We start from the raw sequence: 22,376 nt of genomic DNA, 5'->3' as shown, positions 1-22,376 counted from the left end.
ATGGAATGGCAGAATTCCTGATGGAATGGCAGAGCAGACTTGATACTCATTCTAGACCTTGTGGTCTACCCAATTCCTTTTTCAGCCAGCTTCCCCCAGCACTTTGCATGCAGCTTTTGGGTCTTTGCAGCCTTTTGTAATCGAGCTATGGTGGAGAAGAAGGAATTGACGCAGTAGTTTGTGCATAGTGGATTCCCACTACAGGCAATAAGTGGCGGTCAGTTTCTGTTTTCGTCATCCTCACTACATCATTGTCATCAGAAGGATGAGGGGGTTCTCATTGAAACCTTTCAGATGTTGAAAGGCCTAGACAGTAGATGTGGAAAGGATGTTTCCCATGGTGGGGGAGTCTAGGCCAAGAGGACACAGCCTCAGGATAGAGGGCATCCTTTCAAAACAGAGATGTGGAGTGATTTCTTTAGCCAAAGGGTGGGAAATTGTGGAATTTGTTGCCACATGCAGCTGTGGAGGCCAGGTCATTGGGTGTATTAAAGACAGAGATTAATAGGTTCTTGATTGGACATGGCATCAAAGGTCATGGGGAGAAGCCCGGGAACTGTGGTTGAGTAGGAGATAGGAAAAAAGGATCAGCCATGGTTGAATGGTGGAACAGACTCGATGGGCCGGATGGCCTGATTCTGTTCCTGTGCTTTATGGTCTTATGGTCATGTATCAGAGACTTGGGCATTTCAATCTGTCTTGAGTCAGATGTCCATTTGCATTCATTCTACGCTGCCCATTTGTCTCTTCACCTTCCCATCAGCTTCTTCCAGGTTCTCCTGCTCATCTGCACACCATTTACAGTGGCTAGTTAATAAACCAATGTGCTTGACTTTGGGCTATGAGATGAAGCTGGTGGACCCATGCCTTCCTAGGATACGCAAACCAGAGCTCGGGGTTGAACCCTGGTCGCTGGAAGCCTGAGGCCTTAGCTCAGAAATGTTCTAAAGAATGCAGTTTCTCTCATTCTTGCTCCTTGCGTATAATGGCTGTGAGGGATTTGCTCTGTTGGGTGACAGGAAAATCCCAGTTTATCTCCCTTGACTAAATAACACAGGATGTCTGTCCTCTTGGGCTGTACGTGTGCGAAATATAATTCGATTGCAGTAGTTTATCGTGAATTCCATGCTTAAGCTGTGAAACGTCTCTTGGTTTCAATTTTCTCAAGTGCATTTATTTGGAATCGATGTTGATCCTCTCACAGTGGTGGAAACTTCCCAGTGTTGTTCTGACTAATGATCCTTAAGTCATTACTCCCAGGTGATCTGGTTTGTTGGCATGTATGTGGGAGCTTGCTGTGCACAATTTGCCCGCAGCATTCCTGACACTACAGAAAAAATCCTTCGTTGGCTGAAAAGATTCTGAGTTTGAGTCGGAGGCAAGTCCAGTCTCACTCACTTTGCCCTGACCCACACTCTGCTCTGGGGATTTAAACCTGCCAGTTCCTGGGGTCGGTATCTGGACAGTGCGGTTCCAGTCCCTGCAGGGCTCCGGGGTTTCGGTTGGAAGCTGACTCTTGTGCTCTGTCTGCCTTCTGACTGAGGGGTTGTCTGGGTGCTCAGGTGATTGACACGTCTAGAAATCAGTGTAATGAAAGTGCTCAGCCTGACTTCATAGTCTGATTTGGGAAGAGCTGTCCTGAAGCCTAGCATGGGCAGATGGTTTAATGCTGGCAGCTGGAGGGACTGCTGGGGTGTGTGCAGGGAGGGTTTGGGCAGCAGGGTGTAGGGACCAAGAATTGTACTACTTGGGGCATTGGAATGGCAGTGGGAGGGTGGAGTCAGGGAGTTGAAGGCACAGGATTAGTTCTGGAGTGTGGGGGCAGGGTGAATGTCAGGTTGGAGGGTGGAGATGGGCAGGGACAAGGTTGGATGGAAGATGGGGATGTGGGGACAGACTTGCTGGGTTTTAGGGTCGGAGTAGGGACTGTTCAACAGACAGGTGGGTTGTCGTGTTCTGCCTGTGGTGGTGGTGGGTTGGAACGGTCCTTGCCTCAGGACGTGGGCAGCTCTTGGTCAGTTTTCAGCTGGCCACTCGTGACTCCACCGGTGCCTGTGCTATCCCCACGTGCTCATGGACTGGGCAGTGGAGTGTTGGAATCAGATGTTCCTGGAGCCCTGTTTGGCGATTCCTGCTTCTTTCATAAAGTGCCAAAGAAAACATCAGTGACAAATGGTGGAAATGTCCGAGTGAGTCATGGACGCAGGATTCAGTGGCCTGTAGAGGAAGCACTGAGAACGGTGGAGTGAAGCTGGCTGCTCCCTGCTGGGGAATCCTCTCTCACACCCGGCGTAGCCTCACACGTCCAAGGTTTCCTGCATTTCCAACTTGTTCCACCAGCTTCCAGTTTATTTCCACTGGCTCATACCACCCACCCCCCACAGCTTTCAGAGTGTTTACTCATGTTTTTAATTGAAATCATTCATTTTTCCCCGTCTAGTCACGTAATCTTGATTTTTCTTTTATACTTGCTAGTTATTCACATGTTCCAGAACAGCGAGTCAGCCTCCCAGGTCTTTGACATTGCGCAGCTGACGTGAAACGCTTTGGCCAGCAAATGATGGAAGGGATGCCAGCTGAGTGCGAGCAGAGAGGGAAATCTTCCTATTTTGTTTTCTCAGAGCACAGTCTTATTTGAATTATTGGCATGGAGCCTATCTTTGAAACAACTCTCTCACTGTTTGACAGGATGAGTTCATAATCAGGAACACATGTCAGTTGGGAATCAGCTGGATTGGAGTTTACATGTAGGGCTCTGGAAATTGCAAGCTGTCAATCTTACAGAAGGCTCCCGCTCGTTAACTTCGTCTATTATGTTGCCACAGTCTCCTTAAGAATGAAGGACGTCTTTTTCTAGCATTGCATGGTGTGCTGTCAGGACTGAGAGGGCCCAGGGAAGCTGCAGTGAATGGAGTTGGAGTTGGAGCTTTCCTTGCCTCTGTTTTACCATTTATGAGGGACTTCCTTCATCTGCCTGCCATTCATTCCTTGGTCTCAGCAGCATGCTTTTAAGTTGAACATTTTTCCAGTTCAGACGGGAAGTTCAGAATGTTGGAAGTCAGGCTGTGCCTGTGAAGAGGGAGGTACAACTAACATTTCAGGTCAGTGATTTTTTTTCCCTCGCAACTGGCCATCCTCAGTGAACTGTAAAGACTGGTTAGCAGTAGTTATTGAGTTCAGTAATGCCAGAGTGTGAGTGTTTCCGACTGGAAGCTGGGCTCTGGGCTGGAGCGGAAGGAGGGTGTAAAGTGAAGGCATTTGGCAGTCGGAGGTCACCCAAACTGAATAAATACGGTCGTTTTGGGGTGGGGGTGGGAAGGGGGGGTTTGCTCAGTATAACAGTCACATGATCTGTCTTTGGCTTTCCGCTGTATAGGAGATGACCTTGTGAGGAATGTAACTGAATTACAAATGGTAAAGTGTATAGAGCCGCACCTTCGCATTCCATGGGGGAGGGGGGTGTGAGGCTGGGTGTTGGTGGAAACGGATGAGTGAACCTTGAGAGGGAAAAGGCCCGGCTGGAGTCTGATCGTGGAGGCCAGTGGGATGTACCAGGTGGTGGCGTCACACTAGAGGTGTCGAGCAATCTCAGAGGATATTTGTGGAATGTGGATGATGCTGATGATGGGGGTACATTGGTGGGTGTGTAATCACTCGGCATGAACTAATCATCCAGAGACCAGGGTTCAAATCCTATCGTGACAACTGTGCGATTTAATTTCAGTCAATGAACTGGAATTTTAAAGAAAAACTTGTTAGTACTGATGACAGAACTAACAGATTGCTGTAAGAACACTCTGGATCATTAATGCACTTCAGGGAGGAAATCTGTCCTTGTGAAACCCCAGAGCCTCCAATTAAGGCACAAGGGATTTTAGGTTACGTTGTCAAACTAGATTGGAAGCTTACTTGGTGTAAGGAGGTAGAGAGTAGTGGAGGGTGGGGGTTTATCAAACTGTTGTCCCTGTCAGGTGTGGTGTGCTGCAGGGTTTGGTGCTGGGATCTTTCTCATAAATGGATGAAGAAGTCAAGGGTTTGGTTCGTAAGATTACAGGTAACATGAAAACTGGCGGAGACACATATAGTAATTTGTCTAAAGATCAGCAAGACATAGATTGGAAAGTTGGGCAGGGTGGTGGCAGATGGAATTTAATCTGGACAGGTGTGAGATAATGGATTTAGAGAATTTGAAATCTGGTAGGACAGAGAGAGAAAATGGCAGGGACTTTGTTATTGTCCATGACTCTCTGGGTGTGGTGCCCACAGGTAGATAGGGTAGTGAAGGAGGCATTTGTATGTTTACTTTCACAGGCTAAGTTGGGATGTCATGTTGCAGCTGTACAAAATGTTGGTTGGACTGCATTTGGTGTATTGTACATGTTTGGTCACTATACCACAGGAAGTATGTGGTATCCGACAGTGCAGAAGAGATTCACTTGGGTGTTGCTTGGAATGGAGAGCTGTAGTTATAAGGAGACTTGGGGCAGGCTGTGTTTATCCTCACTTGAATACAGGAGTGACCTTACAGGTTTATACAATGACCATGAGCATAGGTGAGAATAGATAGTCTTTTCCCAGGACAGCTGACCCTACAAATAGAGGGCCCAGGTTTAAGGTGAGAGGGGAGCAATTTAAAGGAGATGTCAGAGGGAAGTTTTTCCCCACACTAAGGACAGTGGTTAATTGGGGGGATGCTGCCGGACGGAGGAGGCGGTAGAAGCTTAGAAGCAGTACAAGTACAGTGTGTGAAAGGTATTTGGGCAGATACTTGGATTGGAAGATAGGGACCTCATAGGGATAGGGACGAGATAGGGACCTCATGCAAGCAAATGGGATTAGCATAGATAAGCATCAGAGTTGGCATGGGCAAGGACATGTTTCTGCACAGTATGATCTACGAATGTACAGAAGCTGACTCTTTGTTGTCTACAAAGCACCTCCAAGGTCAGCTGGGAGTGGATAATACAAGCTGAAGTTGCAATGTAGATCTGAAGTGGATAAATAAATAAATGCTTGATGAGGATACGAGGAGAGTGAGTGAGACCAGAAACATGGGAATAGAATGGGGAATGAATAAACTAGGTCCTCATAGGAAACTGCATTGTCAAGGGGTTTGTGGCTCCGGAGACAGAGAAGTCAAGTAAGTGAAGAGTTAGGGATATTGAACATTAAGAAATAGGTTCAGAAATAGGCCATTTGGTCCCTCAGGCCTATTCTACCCCTGAGCAGGAGCATGACTGAATTTTATCCATGGCACTATTTTCCTGAACTGTCCCCAGATTTCTTTAATGCCCAGAAATAAATCAATTTATGTTTTGAACATAATAATTGAAGCTGCACAACCCTCTGAGTCAGAGAATTCCAAAGATTCACTGTTCTGTTAATGACAGTGTCTCTTCTCGTCTCAATCTGTAGCTAGCTCTGCTTTGAGTCTGACCCTCAGAGTAATCTCCTTTCCTGTCCCAATTAAGAAAATATAACTTTCAACTTTCTTTTAACTCTCATTTTTCTAAACACTAAATATTAGAGAGTCAACCGACTCAACTTCTCCTCATATGATGCAGTGGCCCAGCAGTTAGTGCAGTTGCCTCACTATTCCATTGCCTCTGGGAGTGATCCTCTCCTCCAGTGTTGCGTCTGGAGTCTACAAAGTCTCCCAGTGACTGTCTATGTTTCCCTGGCTCTGGTTTACTCCCACAGCCAAAGGATGTGTTCGTAGGTTGAATGATCTTGAATATAGGTGGTTGACTGTAGATTTGAGGAGTTTATAAGGACGTGAAGGATAATAAGTTACAGGGAAGTCAGAGGGAGAATGGGAATGACAGGATTGCTCTTTGAGTCAATAGGCTGAATTGGTGCCTCCTATGTTGTTACAAAAAAGATATGACCCAGTCCTGCACTTATTAGCTGAACTGCCCCTTTAGCAGCTTGGTCCATAGGAACCCCATGTTCATTCTCACCAAGGCCAATAATAATGCAACATTACACCTGGCTCCAGAGAACCTCTGGCCTAAGACTACACATAGTGAGGGAGGAGTGTTGGGGACGGTACTGAGAGCATCAGAGATGTACAGAAACCCTACAGACTTCCTGCTCCAGTTGTGGAACTCTGCAATTCCCACATTGGTGTCATTAACCACTTTAGACTCTATAGAACTGTGTAGAAACAAATTATCCTAGATCGCAAGGGTCTGGCCACGTTGGAGGTAAATGGATGCTTTCCTAGAATCTAGGTACACCATATCCATTGGTTCCCCTTCCTCTAGTTTGCTGGGTATGTTCTGAGAATACCAGTTCTACCAGCTCAGACATCCATATTGACTCACCTCAATCATGTCACAATTTCCTGAGTATCTTGACATCTCATTCTTTATTATAGAGTCCAGTGTTTTCCCAAATGTTGATAACAGGTCAATAGTGTAGAATGTAGAACATCAAAGAGTACAACACAGAGGAACAGCGTTGTGCCGAACCAGCTTTAAAAGCAAATCAAAACCACCTCCAGTCTGGAGGAAGCGGAATTCTAGAATCTGCAAGAGTTTTGGAGGATGGAAACTAGAGCATCTCCACAGGCTTTTGTTTGGGTGGCACAACTGGTAGAGCTGCTGCCTCACAGTTCCAGTAAGCAGGGTTCAACCCCTGACCTTGGTCGCTGTCTGTGATGGCCTGTTCTTGCAATTCCCAATGATGTGCAGGGCGAGGTTAAATCATTCCCAGTGTGTAGCTAAGTGGTGGAATCTGGATGGATTTGATGGAAATGCGGGAGAATAGAGTGGTTGGTTGATGGTGATTGTCAACTTGGGCGAGAGGACCTGCTTCCATAGCATCTAACTGATTCTTTCCCATGCATGGAAACAGGCCTTCGGCCCATCTTGTCCATGCTGACCAAGGTGTCCGACCAAGCTGGTTTTTCGTTTCAGGTGAAGGAGTTTGTTATAAGGAGGAGTTCAGCCAGTGAACTCCTCATACTGTGGGAGGTTGAGGGGAAGTTACCTTTGACCTTCTGAAGTGTTGTGGCAGTGATGACCATCTCATGTTGGTTCTGTGTTGGAATGAGCCGAGGTTTTCAATTTGTTCACTGATTCTGCAGGGGCAGACACTGAGGCATTCGACGAGCCATTCCTCATGGTGCTCACTCTCTGTGCGTCTCTTCTGGTTTGCCCCTCAGGAAGGTGAACCCATCACCACCTTTTAAAATGGCCGCCTCCTGTCTCACTCTGGTGTGATTCAGTTTCAAAGTGCCTGAGTTCCAAGGCTGTGATAGTGAAGTGGTGCTCGCATCTGGCGGTGCTGGGAATGCCTACTAGGGTCCAGCCCCCATCTTCATACTGTGGACAGTTCCCTGTATGTGGTTTCTTCATGGGTGTGAGAGGTGTTTCATCTGAACCACCACACAGCTTTACAGAGAAGGGCTCAGTCAGTGACAGGGGCGAACCGGAATTGCTTTATTGTTACCATATGCACTGAGATGCAGTGAAAAGCTTGCTTTGCAGACTGTTCATCCTGGTACGATCATTACACAGTATAATGAGATAAAACAAAGTAAAAGCCCAGCCCATCACAGGCTTCTCCATCACTGAGCACGTTCACAAGGAGCGCGGCCACAAGAATGAAGCATCTATCCTCAGAGATCCCCCGCCACCCAGGTCACGCTCTCTTCTTGCTGCTACCATCAGGCAGGAGGTACGGGAGCCTTAGGTCCCACACCACCAGGTTCAGGACAGTTGTTACCCTACAACCCGTCAGGCTCCTGAACCAGTGTGGATAGCTTCACTTACCTCAACTCTGAACCGATTCCATAACCTGCAGACTCATTTTCAAGGCTCCACAACTCGTGTTCTCAATATTATTTATTAATGTAGTTTATTTGCACTATTTGTCTTTTGTACATTGGTTGTTTGCCAGTCTTTGTTTATGTATAGTTTCTATCGTGTTTCTTTATTTTCCTGGAAATGCTGGGGTGGCATGGTAGCATAGAGAGGAATACACTTTGGGGTATTGGCATTCGGAGTTCAGATCCAGTGTCATCTGTAAGGAGTTCGTACGTCCTCCCCCGTGACTGCATGGATTCCCTCCAGATTCTTCAGTTGCTCTCACATTCCAAAGATGTACCAATTAGTAGGTTAATCAGTGATTTTAAAATTGTCATATGATTAGGCTAGGGTGAAATAGAGTGGTTGCTGGGCTTTGCAGCAGGAAGGGTCTGCTCTGTACTGTATCTTCTAGGTGATTAAAATGAATCTCAAGATAGCATATGGTGACAGATGTACTTTTTATTTTGAGCAATAACAATGCAGAGCAAAATGTAACAGCTACAGAGAAAGTGCAGTGCAGGTAAACAAGGTCAAGATCATAAAGTAGGTTGTGAGGTCAAGAGTCCAATTTGTCATCAGAAGTGAACCGTTTCATAGTCCTTTAATAGTGGGTCCTGGAGCTACGTGCTTTCAGACTTTGGTATCTTCTGCTTAATGGATGAGGGAAGAAGAGGTGGATGGTGTCTTTGATTACGTTGGCTGCTTTACTGAGGAAGTGAGCAGTATAGACAGAGTCCCTGGAAGGAAGGCTGATTTCCATGATCTGCTGAGTGTTCCTTATGGTCACATGTGAAACAATTGCTGTACTAAACCATCAGACATCAGGTGGGATGCTTTCTGTGTTGCATCAATAAAAATTGGTAAGGGTCGATGGGGTCATGCCAAATTTCGTTAGTTTTCAGAGGCATTAATGAGCTTTCTTGCCATTTACGTAATGTGTGGGGTCAGGATGGCTGGAAGCCAAGCTTCACTGTCTGGTGCCTCTCCAGTTACTGATCGCCATTCCAGATATAGCCCATTCTCCATGACCCTGTTTATTAGTTTGGAATTCCACTTCCCAAAAATGCATTGATCTGAAGTGTTGCATTTCTCTCCCCATTCATGGTGTCTGACCTGCTGAGTATTTCTGTTTTTATTTCTTATTTCTGGCACATGCTGTTTTTTTTTGCTCTTCCTGCTTGGAGCCTCTTCCTGAACAATGGGGCAAAGCTACCAGATTTCCCAGTGTAATCACCGTGAGAGTGCAGGGAATGGGAATGCAGTGGGACGACATCGCAAATCCTCTGAGGAATTTTGTGACTTTTTTGTGACTTGTGTTTTTGTGTTTGTGGCCACATACCTGGAGGCTTTCAGTCTGCAAAATGTGTGTGTGTGGTACTGTAACCATCTTACTGAGGGGAAGTGGAAACACCAGGGGCAAGGGTGGAATCCTGCAGTTGTCAGGTCACCGCGACGCTGCTTCAGACTGGAAGGTGTGATCAGCAAGATGAACACCACTTGGTGGTTGCAGGAGGAATGAGGCTGAAGTCCCCCTATGCACCCAGTCAGTGCCGTGTTTGCTGAGGAGTGTGCCCTCGCTATTTACTCACTCATGCCAGAGGTAACTGCTCCAGGCCTAGGGGTTGGTAAATTCATACGGACATGGGAGTGGTTACTGTAACAAAATGGAGTCAGGATAAAAGCTCTTTTTGTGGGATGGTGAATTAGTTGATTACTGGTACACGTATGGAAATTTCGGCAGTGAGAAACTTTGTTTGCCTGCCATATCCATACAGAAAATGTCATCAGATCAGTGCCCCAAGGTAGCATGAGGGAAAAGCGATCGCAGAAGGCAGAGTAGGTTGTTGCATGCTGGGAGGATTGAGGGTGATGAGGGAAAGGCAGGTAGGTGGGTCTGACTGCCCGTGACACCACTGGCATTTAGGTCAGCAGTGAAGGTCCTCCATCCCTGGCTGTGTTCAGGGCTTCCTTCATCCTGTCAGTAGCTTCCTCTCTGCTTTTGCTACTGTCAATCATACAAGTCCCAGGTGGAGACACAGGAATACTAAGATGCAGAAGGATTCTTTGTTGCTGTTTCCATAACAATTTTGTTTGACCAGTCAGTGATGTTATCCCTGTGATAAGCCCCCCCGAACCTGGAGGACCAGTGGACCACACTTAGTCTGGCCCTTCGGCCTGTTTGACATGGGTGACCCTACCAAGAGTCAAAGCATAAAGCCCTGAGTCCAGGTTACTGAGACACACAAGCCTCCAAACCACAAGGTTGTGGCCCTCTTGGAGGGGTGAGACTGAGTCCATGGCCAAAGAGAGGGTGGGGCAAGGGAGTGTCCAGGGTGGCTGAGGCAAAGACGGTCCAGAGATACAACAGGGATCTGTATTGGTCTCTCTTCCATCCATCAGAGATACTTATCTGGAGCGTTGTGTATGCGTTGTTAATAATCCCTCCCATCCGTCCTGGTCCAACAATCTCGTTGACACCCAGCATCAGGCGGAAGGTAACCTGGCATTAGGACAAGGAGTGTTAGGATGTGAAATAGCTTGTTCCTCTAGGCCATAAGACTATGGAACCCTTGCCACCATCCAGGTCTCATCTCACACAAAGTGCCAGATGAGTTATACTGTTTACTTTTCAACTTGTGTCGTAAATGCACCTTATTATTCGTGATATTACTTTATGTGTTATGTGTGCGTGATTGAGCTACGGTATATGTACTGTGTCCGGAGTACACCAGGGTCCGGAGGAACGTTGTTTTGTTTGTCGGTATACATGTGTGTGGTTGAATGACAGTAAACTGAACTTAAACTTGAGACCCAGCTATGTAGAATCTGCATTAAAATTGAAGTGTGTAGGGCTGATGATGGAAAGGTGTGGGAATGAGATGTGAGGAGAACCTTTGAGTGAGTGGCAGTGGAGAGAGATGTGATGGAAGCGTGTCATTGTTGTTACTGGAGTGATGAACAGAGAGACAGAATGGAGACACACTCAAAATCTTGAGAACCTCAGCAGGTCAGGCAGATTTAAATTGGGGAAGATTTTTAAACTATTGGTCGTCGGATGGACGAGGCTCGTAGACGTGGAGCTGTACAGCTTGGGTACTTGGCCCGACTGACCAAGATGCCACAACCAGGCTAGTCCCATCTTCCGGTGTTCGGCTCGTACCCCTCAAAATATTTCCAGTCCGCGTGCCTGTCCAACCGTCAGTTAAAATTTGTTATTGTAAACAACAAATGTATCCTTCTGCAAGAAAGCAAGCAGGCTGGCGCAGCAGGTCAACTGGGAAGGCCAGGTCAGACGTTGGCCTGCATTGCATAGGGGATGGAGCACAACATGTCGCCCACAAACGGGCTGGGTGGGCGGAAGGTAAAACTGTGGGTCCAGTTGAAGCACGTTAGTAGTTTTAGAGATATGGTGGGTATATGGTTTCAGTGAAGTTAGTGTCTGCTGAACATGCTTCGCCGGGTGCCAGTTCTGCTTCATCACAGGTAACTAGACGCTGATAGACGAGCGGCTGCGGCGCTCGTCCTCCGGGAAGAGGTGCAGTGCAGTGTTGCAGCAAGCTCCCGTGCTGCCTCCTGCTGCTTCTGCTCTTCATGGTCTTCCATTCCGTTGATCTGATGGAACTATCACTGAAATTAAATTAGATTCTAAAGGGCGATTCATAAAAGTATTCTTACAACAGCTAAATTATTCTAGGACACCCTGATGTATACTTCTATTGTGATGGTTTCATCTACCCCACGTATTAATCACCTCTCTTTGACACCCCCCTCAGTCGTCCTTTAGTTACCCATTGGTCACTCTTCCAGACCAACTCTCCCACACCCCCCTTTCACCCATCGAAAGTCTACAGCTCCCAATCTGACATCCCACAGAACCAGAGTGAAAGTGAGTCATCGCCAGTCCTGATTTTTGGAGGGGGGGGGGGGAGCATCTAAATGGTTCTGACCTTTGGTTTTTAATGTCTAATTATAGGATTTCCTTTCAAAGTCCATTTCTGTCTCTATCCAGAAGCAGGACAACCTGAGCTATCAGTATATTTCCAGAACGTTCAGCCCTGCCAAATAGATAAGAGTGCTGTTTGAGATCATATTTGTACAAGGTGTGTGTAGACTGATAATGTAGAGAGTGCAGTGTGGAAACCTTTGTGCTGTTGAAGAGTGGATGTAGGACAGGGAGACCAAACTATGCCTCCTGCTGATAGAGATCAGGGTGAGAGGATTGGAGCAAACATTTCTCTGGTGATATTGACATGTTCTTTGATGTTCAATTGAAATCCCACTGAAAGAGCCAAGTTCAAAATTCCCTTCTTGATTGTTGGTGTCTGAACTCGGAGTGAAGTCTGGAAGGCGTCGGGGTGAAACTGAAAGTGAAGTTTGAAAAGCAAAGAGAGGATTTGGCGGAAGAAATACAAGTAGTTGAATGCCCTGGATATTTTACAACTGTCCGAAAAGCAGGAAAACGGGATTATTACAGCCTAAAGAAGCACACCTGCTTTTGGAAGCACAAGTTGAAGAAAAGTTGAATATGTTGTGACTTCCTTTACAAAGAGGGGATGATACTGATATTATCATGAATGAAATGAGGATGAAATTGTGGATGAAATAATATGCCCTCTTTGACAACATTTAAGGGATTCAGCATGTTTTAAAAAGAAGAAGTTGTCAGGCCCAGGTGTCGAAATTGGAGCTGACATTAGAGCAAGGTATGAAATTCCAGAACATAAACAGGAGAGATTCTACAGATGCTGGAAATCCAGAGCAACACATACACAATGCTGGAGTAAAAGGTTTCAGCCTGAAACTTCGACTGTTTATTCCTCTCCATAGATGCTGCCTGACCTGCTGAGTTCCTCAGTGTGTGTTGTGCAGGAAAATCCAGAGGCCCTGCAAACAAACTTCAATGCCGGAAATCCATTTAACACACACAAAATGCCGCAGGAACTCAGCCGCCAGGCAGCATCTATGGAAAAGAGTAAACAGTCAACGTTTCAGGCCCAGAGTCTTCATCCGGACATTTGATGAAGCGTTTCAGCCCAAAATGTCGACTGTTTACTGTGTGGCGGCTGAGTTTCCCCAGCACTCTGTGTGTGCTGTTATCACCTTACAGCTGATTTAAATGAAATAAGGGATAAACCATGTGGTTTCAAGCCAGGCAGTTCAAGTTTGAATCTTGGCAGATTATTAGAATGCATTCTGAGGGGCTGATATAAAACTTTCAAGTAGAAAGGCACATATTAATCAGAAATAGCAGCATGGATTTAAGGGAAGATAAAGTCTGACTAATTGTTGATTTTTAAAAATATGAACGATTATTGTGGATAGTGTCTTTGATTAAGTCTAAGTAGAGTTTTTTGCAATGTCCTAAAGTGAAGATTTCTGACCATGGGATCCACAGGAAGAGGCTGATTAGATCAAACATTGTCTTTCTGGCAAGAAGGCGTGCGGTGATTGATATTGTTATGAATATGAGTTTATTACCAGCGGGGTTTAGGGGGCTCGAGTCTCTGTAATACTCAGCTTGACATTTGCAGGGCGCAGAATGAATTTTCAGGTAGTAAAAGCTGATTCTGTGGTTGAGTGGAAAAAACCTTTCAGGGAGTTAGTCATTTGGTCAGTGGGCAGCAGAGTTGCAAGTGGAACTTAATAAAATAGATCAAAGTTAGCATGGTTTCCTCAAGGGAAAACCTTGCCTGACAAATCTGTTGGCATTCTTTGAGGAATACAAGCAGTATAGACAAATGCGAATCAGTGGGTGTTGTGTGTGTCATCAGATTTTCAAAAGGTTTTTGACATGATGCCACACATGAGGCTGCTTAGCAAGATAAGAGCCCGTGGTATTACAGGAAAAATACTAGCATGGATAGAGCATTGGCTAATTGGCAGGAAGCAAAGAGTGGGAGTAAAGGAAGCCTTTTCTGATTGGCTGCTGGTGACCACAGGGTTTGGAGTTGGGACTGCTTCTTTTGACCATTGTACGTCAATAATTTGGCTGCAGAAGGACTTGGACAGATTAGGAGAATGGGCAAAGAAGTGGCAGGTGGCAGTGTTGGAAGTGTACGGTCATGCAGTTGAAGTAAAAGAGTAGACTATTTTCTAAACGGGGAGAAAATACAAAAATCCAAGCGAGACCTCGTGCAGGATTCCCTAAAGGGTAATTTGCAGGTTGAAGCAATGGTAAGGAGACAAATACAGTGTTAACATTCATTTTGAGAGGACTAGAATATAAAAGCAAGGATGTAATGCTGAAGTTTTATAAGGGACTGGTGAGGCCTCTTGGAGCACTGTGAGCACTTGAGAGCCCCTTATCTAAGAAAGGATGTGCTGACATTGGAGAGGGTTCAAAAAAGGTTCATAAAAAGGATTCCGGGAATGAAAGGCTAATTTTTAATGGCTCTGAGCCTGTACTTGCTGGAATCTAGAAGATTGAGGGAGGATCTCATTTAATCCTACCAAATAATGAAAGGCTTAGATAGAGTGGATGTGGAGGGGATGTTCCCTACAGTGGGGGAGCCGAGGACTAAAGGGCACGGATTCAGAATAGAGGGATGTCCATTTAGAACGGATATGAGGAGGAATTTTTTTTAGACAGATAATGGTGAATCTTTGGAACTAATTGCCACAGGCAGCTGTGGAGACCAAGTCTTTGTGTGTATTTGAGACAGAGCTTGATAGATTCTTGATAAGTCAGGGCGTGAAAGGTTACAGGGCGAAGACGGAAGAATGGGGTTGAGAGCGAAATGGGTCAGCCACGATCAAATGGCAGAGCAGACTCGATGCCCCTTGTGTCCGAATTCTGCTCCTTGATTTTATGGTCTTATTCGAGTGAACTCTGGGGTTATGTATTTGAGAAGCTGCAGTTTAACAATAAATAGGAGGAATGTAAAAAAACTGAGTGACCTTGAACTGCTAGGAGGCAAAGCTGGTTGGGCTGTTTTTCTTTGGAACAGTTGAGGCTCTGGGGAGGAGTATTGAGGTGTATAAAACTATGGAGCAAATATAAGTGGGAAGGAGATAATTCCCTTAACAAGGGCATCGTAATTCAGGACAGAAATGGCCTAAACTGCCTTTGTCCTTTGTTGTTGATCATCAGGAAGAGGTGTGCCCGCCCAGACGAGGTCACATCCTGTGACAGTGGGGAGGCTGTCAGAGGTGCCAGAAAGGACAGGAGTGACCAAATGGGATGGGTAGCATGTACCTGATGGGCTGAATAGCCACCTCCTCTGCTGTTACAATTGTCATTGTGCTGGCTTTACGTTTTCACAAAGCATTTGCAATCTTTTGGTTTTTAGATCAGAGTCATAGAGGATGGAGACAGGCCATTCGACCCAACTGATTATTGATGACCCAGATTTCCATCCAAACTAGTCTTATGTGCCCAGATTTGACCCATATCACTCCCGTACCTGTACAAAAGTCTTTTAGATGCTGTTAATGAACCTGCTTTAATCACTTCCTCTGATTTTCTCTGTATGTGAGAGTTTGTGTACAATTGTGGGATGCTGATGTGTGAGGGTCTGTATATGGTTTGTGGGATGGTGGTGTGAGGGTCTGTGTGTACGGGTTGTGGGATGTTGGTGTGTGTGGGTCTGTGTACGGGTTGTGGGATGTTGGTGTGCGTGGGTCTGTGTACGGGTTGTGGGATGTTGGTGTGTGTGGGTCTGTGTACGGGTTGTGGGATGTTGGTGTGTGTGGGTCTGTGTACGGGTTGTGGGATGTTGGTGTGCGTGGGTCTGTGTACGGGTTGTGGGATGTTGGTGTGTGTGGGTCTGTGTACGGGTTGTGGGATGTTGGTGTGTGTGGGTCTGTGTACGGGTTGTGGGATGTCTGTGTGTGTGGGTCTGTGTACGGGTTGTGGGATGACTGTGTGTGAGGGTCTGTGTACGGGTTTTGGGGTGTCGGTGTGAGAGTCTGTGTACGGGTTGTGGGATGTCTGTGTGTGTGGGTCTGTGTACGGGTTGTGGGATGTCTGTGTGTGTGGGTCTGTGTACGGGTTGTGGGATGTTGGTGTGTGTGGGTCTGTGTACGGGTTGTGGGATGTCTGTGTGTGTGGGTCTGTGTACGGGTTGTGGGATGTCGGTGTGTGAGGGTCAGTGTACGGGTTGTGGGATGTCTGTGTGTGAGGGTCTGTGTACGGGTTGTGGGATGTCGGTGTGTTAGGGTCTGTGTACGGGTTTTGGGGTGTCGGTGTGAGGGTCTGTGTACGGGTTGTGGGATGTCTGTGTGTGTGGGTCTGTGTACGGGTTGTGGGATGTTGGTGTGTGAGGGTCTGTGTGTACGGGTTGTGGGATGTTGGTGTGTGAGGGTCTGTGTACGGGTTTTGGGGTGTCGGTGTGAAGGTCTGTGTACGGGTTGTGGGATGTCTGTGTGTGTGGGTCTGTGTACGGGTTGTGGGATGTCTCGGTGTGTGAGGGTCTGTGTGTACGGGTTGTGGGATGTCAGTGTGTGAGGGTCTGTATACGGGTTGTGGGATGTCAGTGTGAGGGTCTGTGTACGGGTTGTGGGATGTTGGTGTGTGAGGGTCTGTATACAGTTTGTGGGATGTCTGTGTGTGTGTGTGTGTGGGTCTGTGTACGGGTTGTGGGATGTTGGTGTGTGTGGGTCTGTGTACGGGTTGTGGGATGTCTGTGTGTGAGGGTCTGTGTACGGGTTTTGGGGTATCGGTGTGAGGGTCTGTGTACGGGTTGTGGGATGTCTGTGTGTGTGTGTGGGTCTGTGTACGGGTTGTGGGATGTGGGTGTGTGTGGGCCTGTGTATGGGGTGTGGGATGTCAGTGTGTGTGGGCCTGTGTATGGGTTGTGGGATGTGGGTGTGTGTGGGTCTGTGTACAGGTTGTGGGATGACAGAGTGTGTGGGTCTGTGTATGGGTTGTGGGATGTGGGTGTGTGTGGGCCTGTGTATGGGTTGTGGGATGTGGGTGTGTGTGGGTCTGTGTATGGGTTGTGGGATGTGGGTGTGTGTGGGCCTGTGTATGGGTTGTGGGATGCGGGTGTGTGTGGGTCTGTGTATGGGTTGTGGGATGTGGGTGTGTGTGGGTCTGTGTATGGGGTGTGGGATGTGGGTGTGTGTGGGCCTGTGTATGGGGTGTGGGATGTCAGTGTGTGTGGGCCTGTGTATGGGTTGTGGGATGTGGGTGTGTGTGGGTCTGTGTACAGGTTGTGGGATGTCAGAGTGTGTGGGTCTGTGTATGGGTTGTGGGATGTGGGTGTGTGTGGGCCTGTGTATGGGTTGTGGGATGTGGGTGTGTGTGGGTCTGTGTATGGGTTGTGGGATGTGGGTGTGTGTGGGCCTGTGTATGGGTTGTGGGATGCGGGTGTGTGTGGGTCTGTGTATGGGTTGTGGGATGTGGGTGTGTGTGGGTCTGTGTATGGGTTGTGGGATGTGGGTGTGTGTGGGCCTGTGTATGGGGTGTGGGATGTCAGTGTGTGTGGGCCTGTGTATGGGTTGTGGGATGTGGGTGTGTGTGGGTCTGTGTACAGGTTGTGGGATGTCAGAGTGTGTGGGTCTGTGTATGGGTTGTGGGATGTGGGTGTGTGTGGGCCTGTGTATGGGTTGTGGGATGTGGGTGTGTGTGGGCCTGTGTATGGGTTGTGGGATGTGGGTGTGTGTGGGCCTGTGTATGGGTTGTGGGATGCGGGTGTGTGTGGGTCTGTGTATGGGTTGTGGGATGTGGGTGTGTGTGGGTCTGTGTATGGGTTGTGGGATGTGGGTGTGTGTGGGCCTGTGTATGGGTTGTGGGATGTGGGTGTGTGTGGGCCTGTGTATGGGGTGTGGGATGTCAGTGTGTGTGGGTCTGTGTACGGGTTGTGGGATGTGGGTGTGTGTGGGCCTGTGTATGGGTTGTGGGATGTGGGTGTGTGTGGGTCTGTGTACAGGTTGTGGGATGTGGGTGTGTGTGGGTCTGTGTACAGGTTGTGGGATGTCAGTGTGTGTGGGCCTGTGTATGGGTTGTGGGATGTGGGTGTGTGTGGGCCTGTGTATGGGGTGTGGGATGTCAGAGTGTGTGGGTCTGTGTATGGGTTGTGGGATGTGGGTGTGTGTGGGTCTGTGTATGGGTTGTGGGATGTGGGTGTGTGTGGGTCTGTGTACGGATTGTGGGATGTGGGTGTGTGTGGGCCTGTGTATGGGTTGTGGGATGTGGGTGTGTGTGGGCCTGTGTATGGGTTGTGGGATGTGGGTGTGTGTGGGTCTGTGTATGGGGTGTGGGATGTCAGTGTGTGTGGGCCTGTGTATGGGGTGTGGGATGTCAGTGTGTGTGGGCCTGTGTATGGGTTGTGGGATGTGGGTGTGTGTGGGCCTGTGTATGGGGTGTGGGATGTCAGTGTGTGTGGGTCTGTGTACGGGTTGTGGGATGTGGGTGTGTGTGGGCCTGTGTATGGGTTGTGGGATGTGGGTGTGTGTGGGTCTGTGTACAGGTTGTGGGATGTGGGTGTGTGTGGGTCTGTGTACAGGTTGTGGGATGTCAGTGTGTGTGGGCCTGTGTATGGGTTGTGGGATGTGGGTGTGTGTGGGCCTGTGTATGGGGTGTGGGATGTCAGAGTGTGTGGGTCTGTGTATGGGTTGTGGGATGTGGGTGTGTGTGGGTCTGTGTATGGGTTGTGGGATGTGGGTGTGTGTGGGTCTGTGTATGGGTTGTGGGATGTGGGTGTGTGTGGGTCTGTGTACGGATTGTGGGATGTGGGTGTGTGTGGGCCTGTGTATGGGTTGTGGGATGTGGGTGTGTGTGGGCCTGTGTATGGGTTGTGGGATGTGGGTGTGTGTGGGTCTGTGTATGGGGTGTGGGATGTCAGTGTGTGTGGGCCTGTGTATGGGGTGTGGGATGTCAGTGTGTGTGGGCCTGTGTATGGGTTGTGGGATGTGGGTGTGTGTGGGCCTGTGTATGGGGTGTGGGATGTCAGTGTGTGTGGGTCTGTGTACGGGTTGTGGGATGTGGGTGTGTGTGGGTCTGTGTACAGGTTGTGGGATGTGGGTGTGTGTGGGTCTGTGTACAGGTTGTGGGATGTCAGTGTGTGTGGGCCTGTGTATGGGTTGTGGGATGTGGGTGTGTGTGGGCCTGTGTATGGGTTGTGGGATGTGGGTGTGTGTGGGCCTGTGTATGGGTTGTGGGATGTGGGTGTGTGTGGGCCTGTGTATGGGTTGTGGGATGTGGGTGTGTGTGGGTCTGTGTACAGGTTGTGGGATGTGGGTGTGTGTGGGTCTGTGTACAGGTTGTGGGATGTCAGTGTGTGTGGGCCTGTGTATGGGTTGTGGGATGTGGGTGTGTGTGGGCCTGTGTATGGGTTGTGGGATGTGGGTGTGTGTGGGTCTGTGTACAGGTTGTGGGATGTGGGTGTGTGTGGGTCTGTGTACAGGTTGTGGGATGTCAGTGTGTGTGGGCCTGTGTATGGGTTGTGGGATGTGGGTGTGTGTGGGCCTGTGTATGGGGTGTGGGATGTCAGAGTGTGTGGGTCTGTGTATGGGTTGTGGGATGTGGGTGTGTGTGGGTCTGTGTATGGGTTGTGGGATGTGGGTGTGTGTGGGTCTGTGTACGGATTGTGGGATGTGGGTGTGTGTGGGCCTGTGTATGGGTTGTGGGATGTGGGTGTGTGTGGGCCTGTGTATGGGTTGTGGGATGTGGGTGTGTGTGGGTCTGTGTATGGGGTGTGGGATGTCAGTGTGTGTGGGCCTGTGTATGGGGTGTGGGATGTCAGTGTGTGTGGGCCTGTGTATGGGGTGTGGGATGTCAGTATGGGTTATGGGATGGTCGTGCGTAAGGGTTAGTGTACGGGTTGTGGGATGCCGGTGTGTGAGGGTCTTTGAGAAGCTGAGAGTAACCGGGGTGTACGTGAGCATTGTAATCTAACATCCCACTGCAACACGGAGTAGTGCCACGAATAGGTACCTGAAGAGCCTGAATGTGCCACCTGGTCTGGCAGCAAGATGTTGTAACCGACGCTGGGTCACCTCCTCCTCAACTCCCGTCAGACCCCGCGGGATCACATTCCACACTTCACCTGCTGTAGTTTGTACACATCCACTTGGTAAATGACACCCCTCCCCCCCCCCCCCACACCGTCCTGACCCATGTCAGCCTGTGCAAATGTTGTTGTTTAATGCTCTCCAACCCGTTTGTGGTCTTCACTGTTGGAAAGCTGGACACTTGGCAATCCCTTTCCCTGCAGATTGTCCTTTGACTGAGTTGAGAAACAAAAGTGTGGAAAGAAACTGGGCAGCTGCACGTTGCTGGGTCTGATTTCCCTTCCCATCCCTCAGAGCCCGAATGTGGTCAGCGCTGCCTGTCAGCTGCCCTGTGTTTCACAAACGAGGCCAGCACTAATTCTGTCTCACTCCAGTGTCCTGAAGCAGTTGTCCATTGTCCATGCAGTGGCCCATCTGAGTCGAAGGGCAGGTTTATGGCAGAGCGTTCGGAGTTGGCTCCTTGCATTGGCAAGATCAACAGCCACATCGTAGTAGCTGCACTCATTCAAGGAATGGTGTGTTCCTAACTGTGGGTGACTTTAACTTCAATAGGTTAATGGCTGGTACAGCTGAGGACCAAATTTTATAGACTATTCTGTCTGTCTTTAATATTTATAATAAAGAACCACTTAAAGATGAGATTTAGCAAAAAGTGCCAAATAAATGATTGATGCTGCTTCAGAATATATATTTCACGATATCCTCATTGTCACCAGGTGATAAATCTTCTGAATAAATTAATAATTGCCACTTACTTTATATAAACTGAATGTAGAGTAATGTACATACTGAGCTCAGAACCTAAACCCTTTATGTTGATGTGTAACCAAATAAGGTATGCCAGCTCCGATTCTAAATATACACTGATGCAGTGCGAGGTACTTCACTGGTGAACCAACTGCACAAGGTGGGTATGATCAGCCTCTTTATGACTCCTCTTTTACAACACCACTTCAGCAGAGCTTGAAATCAGGCGAGCTGAAGACGATTCCCAGATGTGTAGGTTCAAGGTTGTATGGTGAGTTGCCCTGGGAGCAAGAGTCCAATTTCAAAACAAGACCTGTTCTACCAGCATCTCAGCTTTGTAACCAGAGGAGAGAATGTATATGACCTGCTTTATACCGATGCTCTTGTCGTTAACGAGGCTATCACCCACCCTCACCCTCACCTCGGATACTCAGACCACATTTCCATTTTGCTAACCCTTACTGGTTTAACGAGTCAGGACGGATCTTGGGGGAGATCGGGACCTGGCCAGAAGGTGCCACCTCAGCGCTGCAGGACTGCTTCGAAAACTGTGGACTGGAGCATATCAAAGGAGCCGGCTACGTGTGTTCATTGAAGAATGGACGGGATGGGTGACTGGCTACATAGAAAAGTACACTGAAGACGTTACCGTGACTAAACACTGCACTTCCAGGGCAAGCCGGCCGGAAGCCATGGCTTACTGCAGAGATTTGGCGCACGGCTCAGGGAAGGGGAGGCTGCCTGCGGATTGGGGGACAGGATGACTCTAAGATCAGCAAGACCCATGCTGAAGAAGACAAAGCATGAGTGCGCACAGAAAGCCCACGGACACATTGAGACACTAGGGACAAGTCCACCCTGCATGTCAATGGCCGCGACACTTCCCTTCCTAATACTTAATCTTCTCTGTGCGTGATTTGACCAATTTAATGATGTGACATTGAGGAAAGCCGCCTCACTTCCTGAGGTACAGGTACCATGTCTGACCACAGTCGAGTGAGGAAGACCCCAGCCAGGGTAAAGCTGCCGTGCTGGACAACAGACCCTGTCAGTTGCTGATGTAACTGTGCTGCTCAGCTAACAGAAGTGTGAATGGAAATCTTCAATATCTCTCTGAAATGTTACAGTCTTCAAGGCAGCCCCCATCATTCCAGGGCTCCTCATTGATGGCCGGCCAGCGACACTGACTTCAACAATCATGAAGTCAAGTCAAGTTTATTGTCATTTAACCACATACATGTATATTATCAAATGAGACAACGTTTCTCTGGACCAGGGTGTGAAGCACAGTAGTCCACATAACACACAATAACTTGGGAAAGTAAGAATTAGGTTAAATGAGTTGTGTATAGATTAACAAAGTAAAGTACATAAATTAAATATTGTAGGGACCGTACTAATTATCTGATAACACTTTGAATGCGATGCTGCAGGAAGTTCAGGAGCCTATTGCCCTGAAGGAAGAAACTGTTTCCCATCCTGACCTTTTGTCTTCATGCATGGGAGTCTCCTGCCTGATGGTAGAACGTTAAAGAGGATGCTGGATGGATGGGTGGGATCTTTGATAATACTAAGGGCCCCTACGTACTCAGCACTCCTGTTAAATGCCCCCAATGGATGGGCGAGACCCCCATGATCCTCTTGGCTGTTCTTACAGTCCTTTGTAGGGACTGCTGGTGTGATGGTCTGCTGTTGTCAAACCAGATGGAGATGCAGCTTATCAGGATGCTTCTGTAAAATTCTGTTAAGATGAGGGGAGGTGGAAGCCTCACTTGGCTCAATCTCCTCAGGGAGTGAAGTGTCGTAAGCGGCTGGTAATGGATAGTATAAAATCCCACCTTCCAGCTCAAACTGGTCCAT

General features: G+C 48.1%; 1 protein-coding gene across 3 annotated transcripts in view; it reads left to right on the top strand.

The window, feature by feature from the left end:
* Window positions 1-22,376, top strand: part of tln2b (talin 2b) — a 353,394-nt gene that overhangs the window by 20,028 nt on the left and 310,990 nt on the right. Inside the window, exon 1 of one of the 3 annotated variants that reach the window (XM_073024835.1) lies at window positions 2,959-3,101. The exons of the other annotated variants lie outside the window; for them this stretch is intronic. The gene's annotated coding sequence lies outside the window, so the exon portion shown is untranslated. Of the gene's footprint in view, window positions 1-2,958; window positions 3,102-22,376 lie in introns of those variants that run through there. 3 annotated transcript variants of the gene reach the window in all.

Source organism: Hemitrygon akajei, chromosome 21, assembly GCF_048418815.1.
Source record: "Hemitrygon akajei chromosome 21, sHemAka1.3, whole genome shotgun sequence".
In the NCBI taxonomy this organism is placed as follows: Eukaryota; Metazoa; Chordata; class Chondrichthyes; order Myliobatiformes; family Dasyatidae; genus Hemitrygon; species Hemitrygon akajei.
The sequence above is the reverse complement of the archived record's forward strand: the minus strand, read 5'-3'. Positions and strand labels throughout refer to the sequence as shown.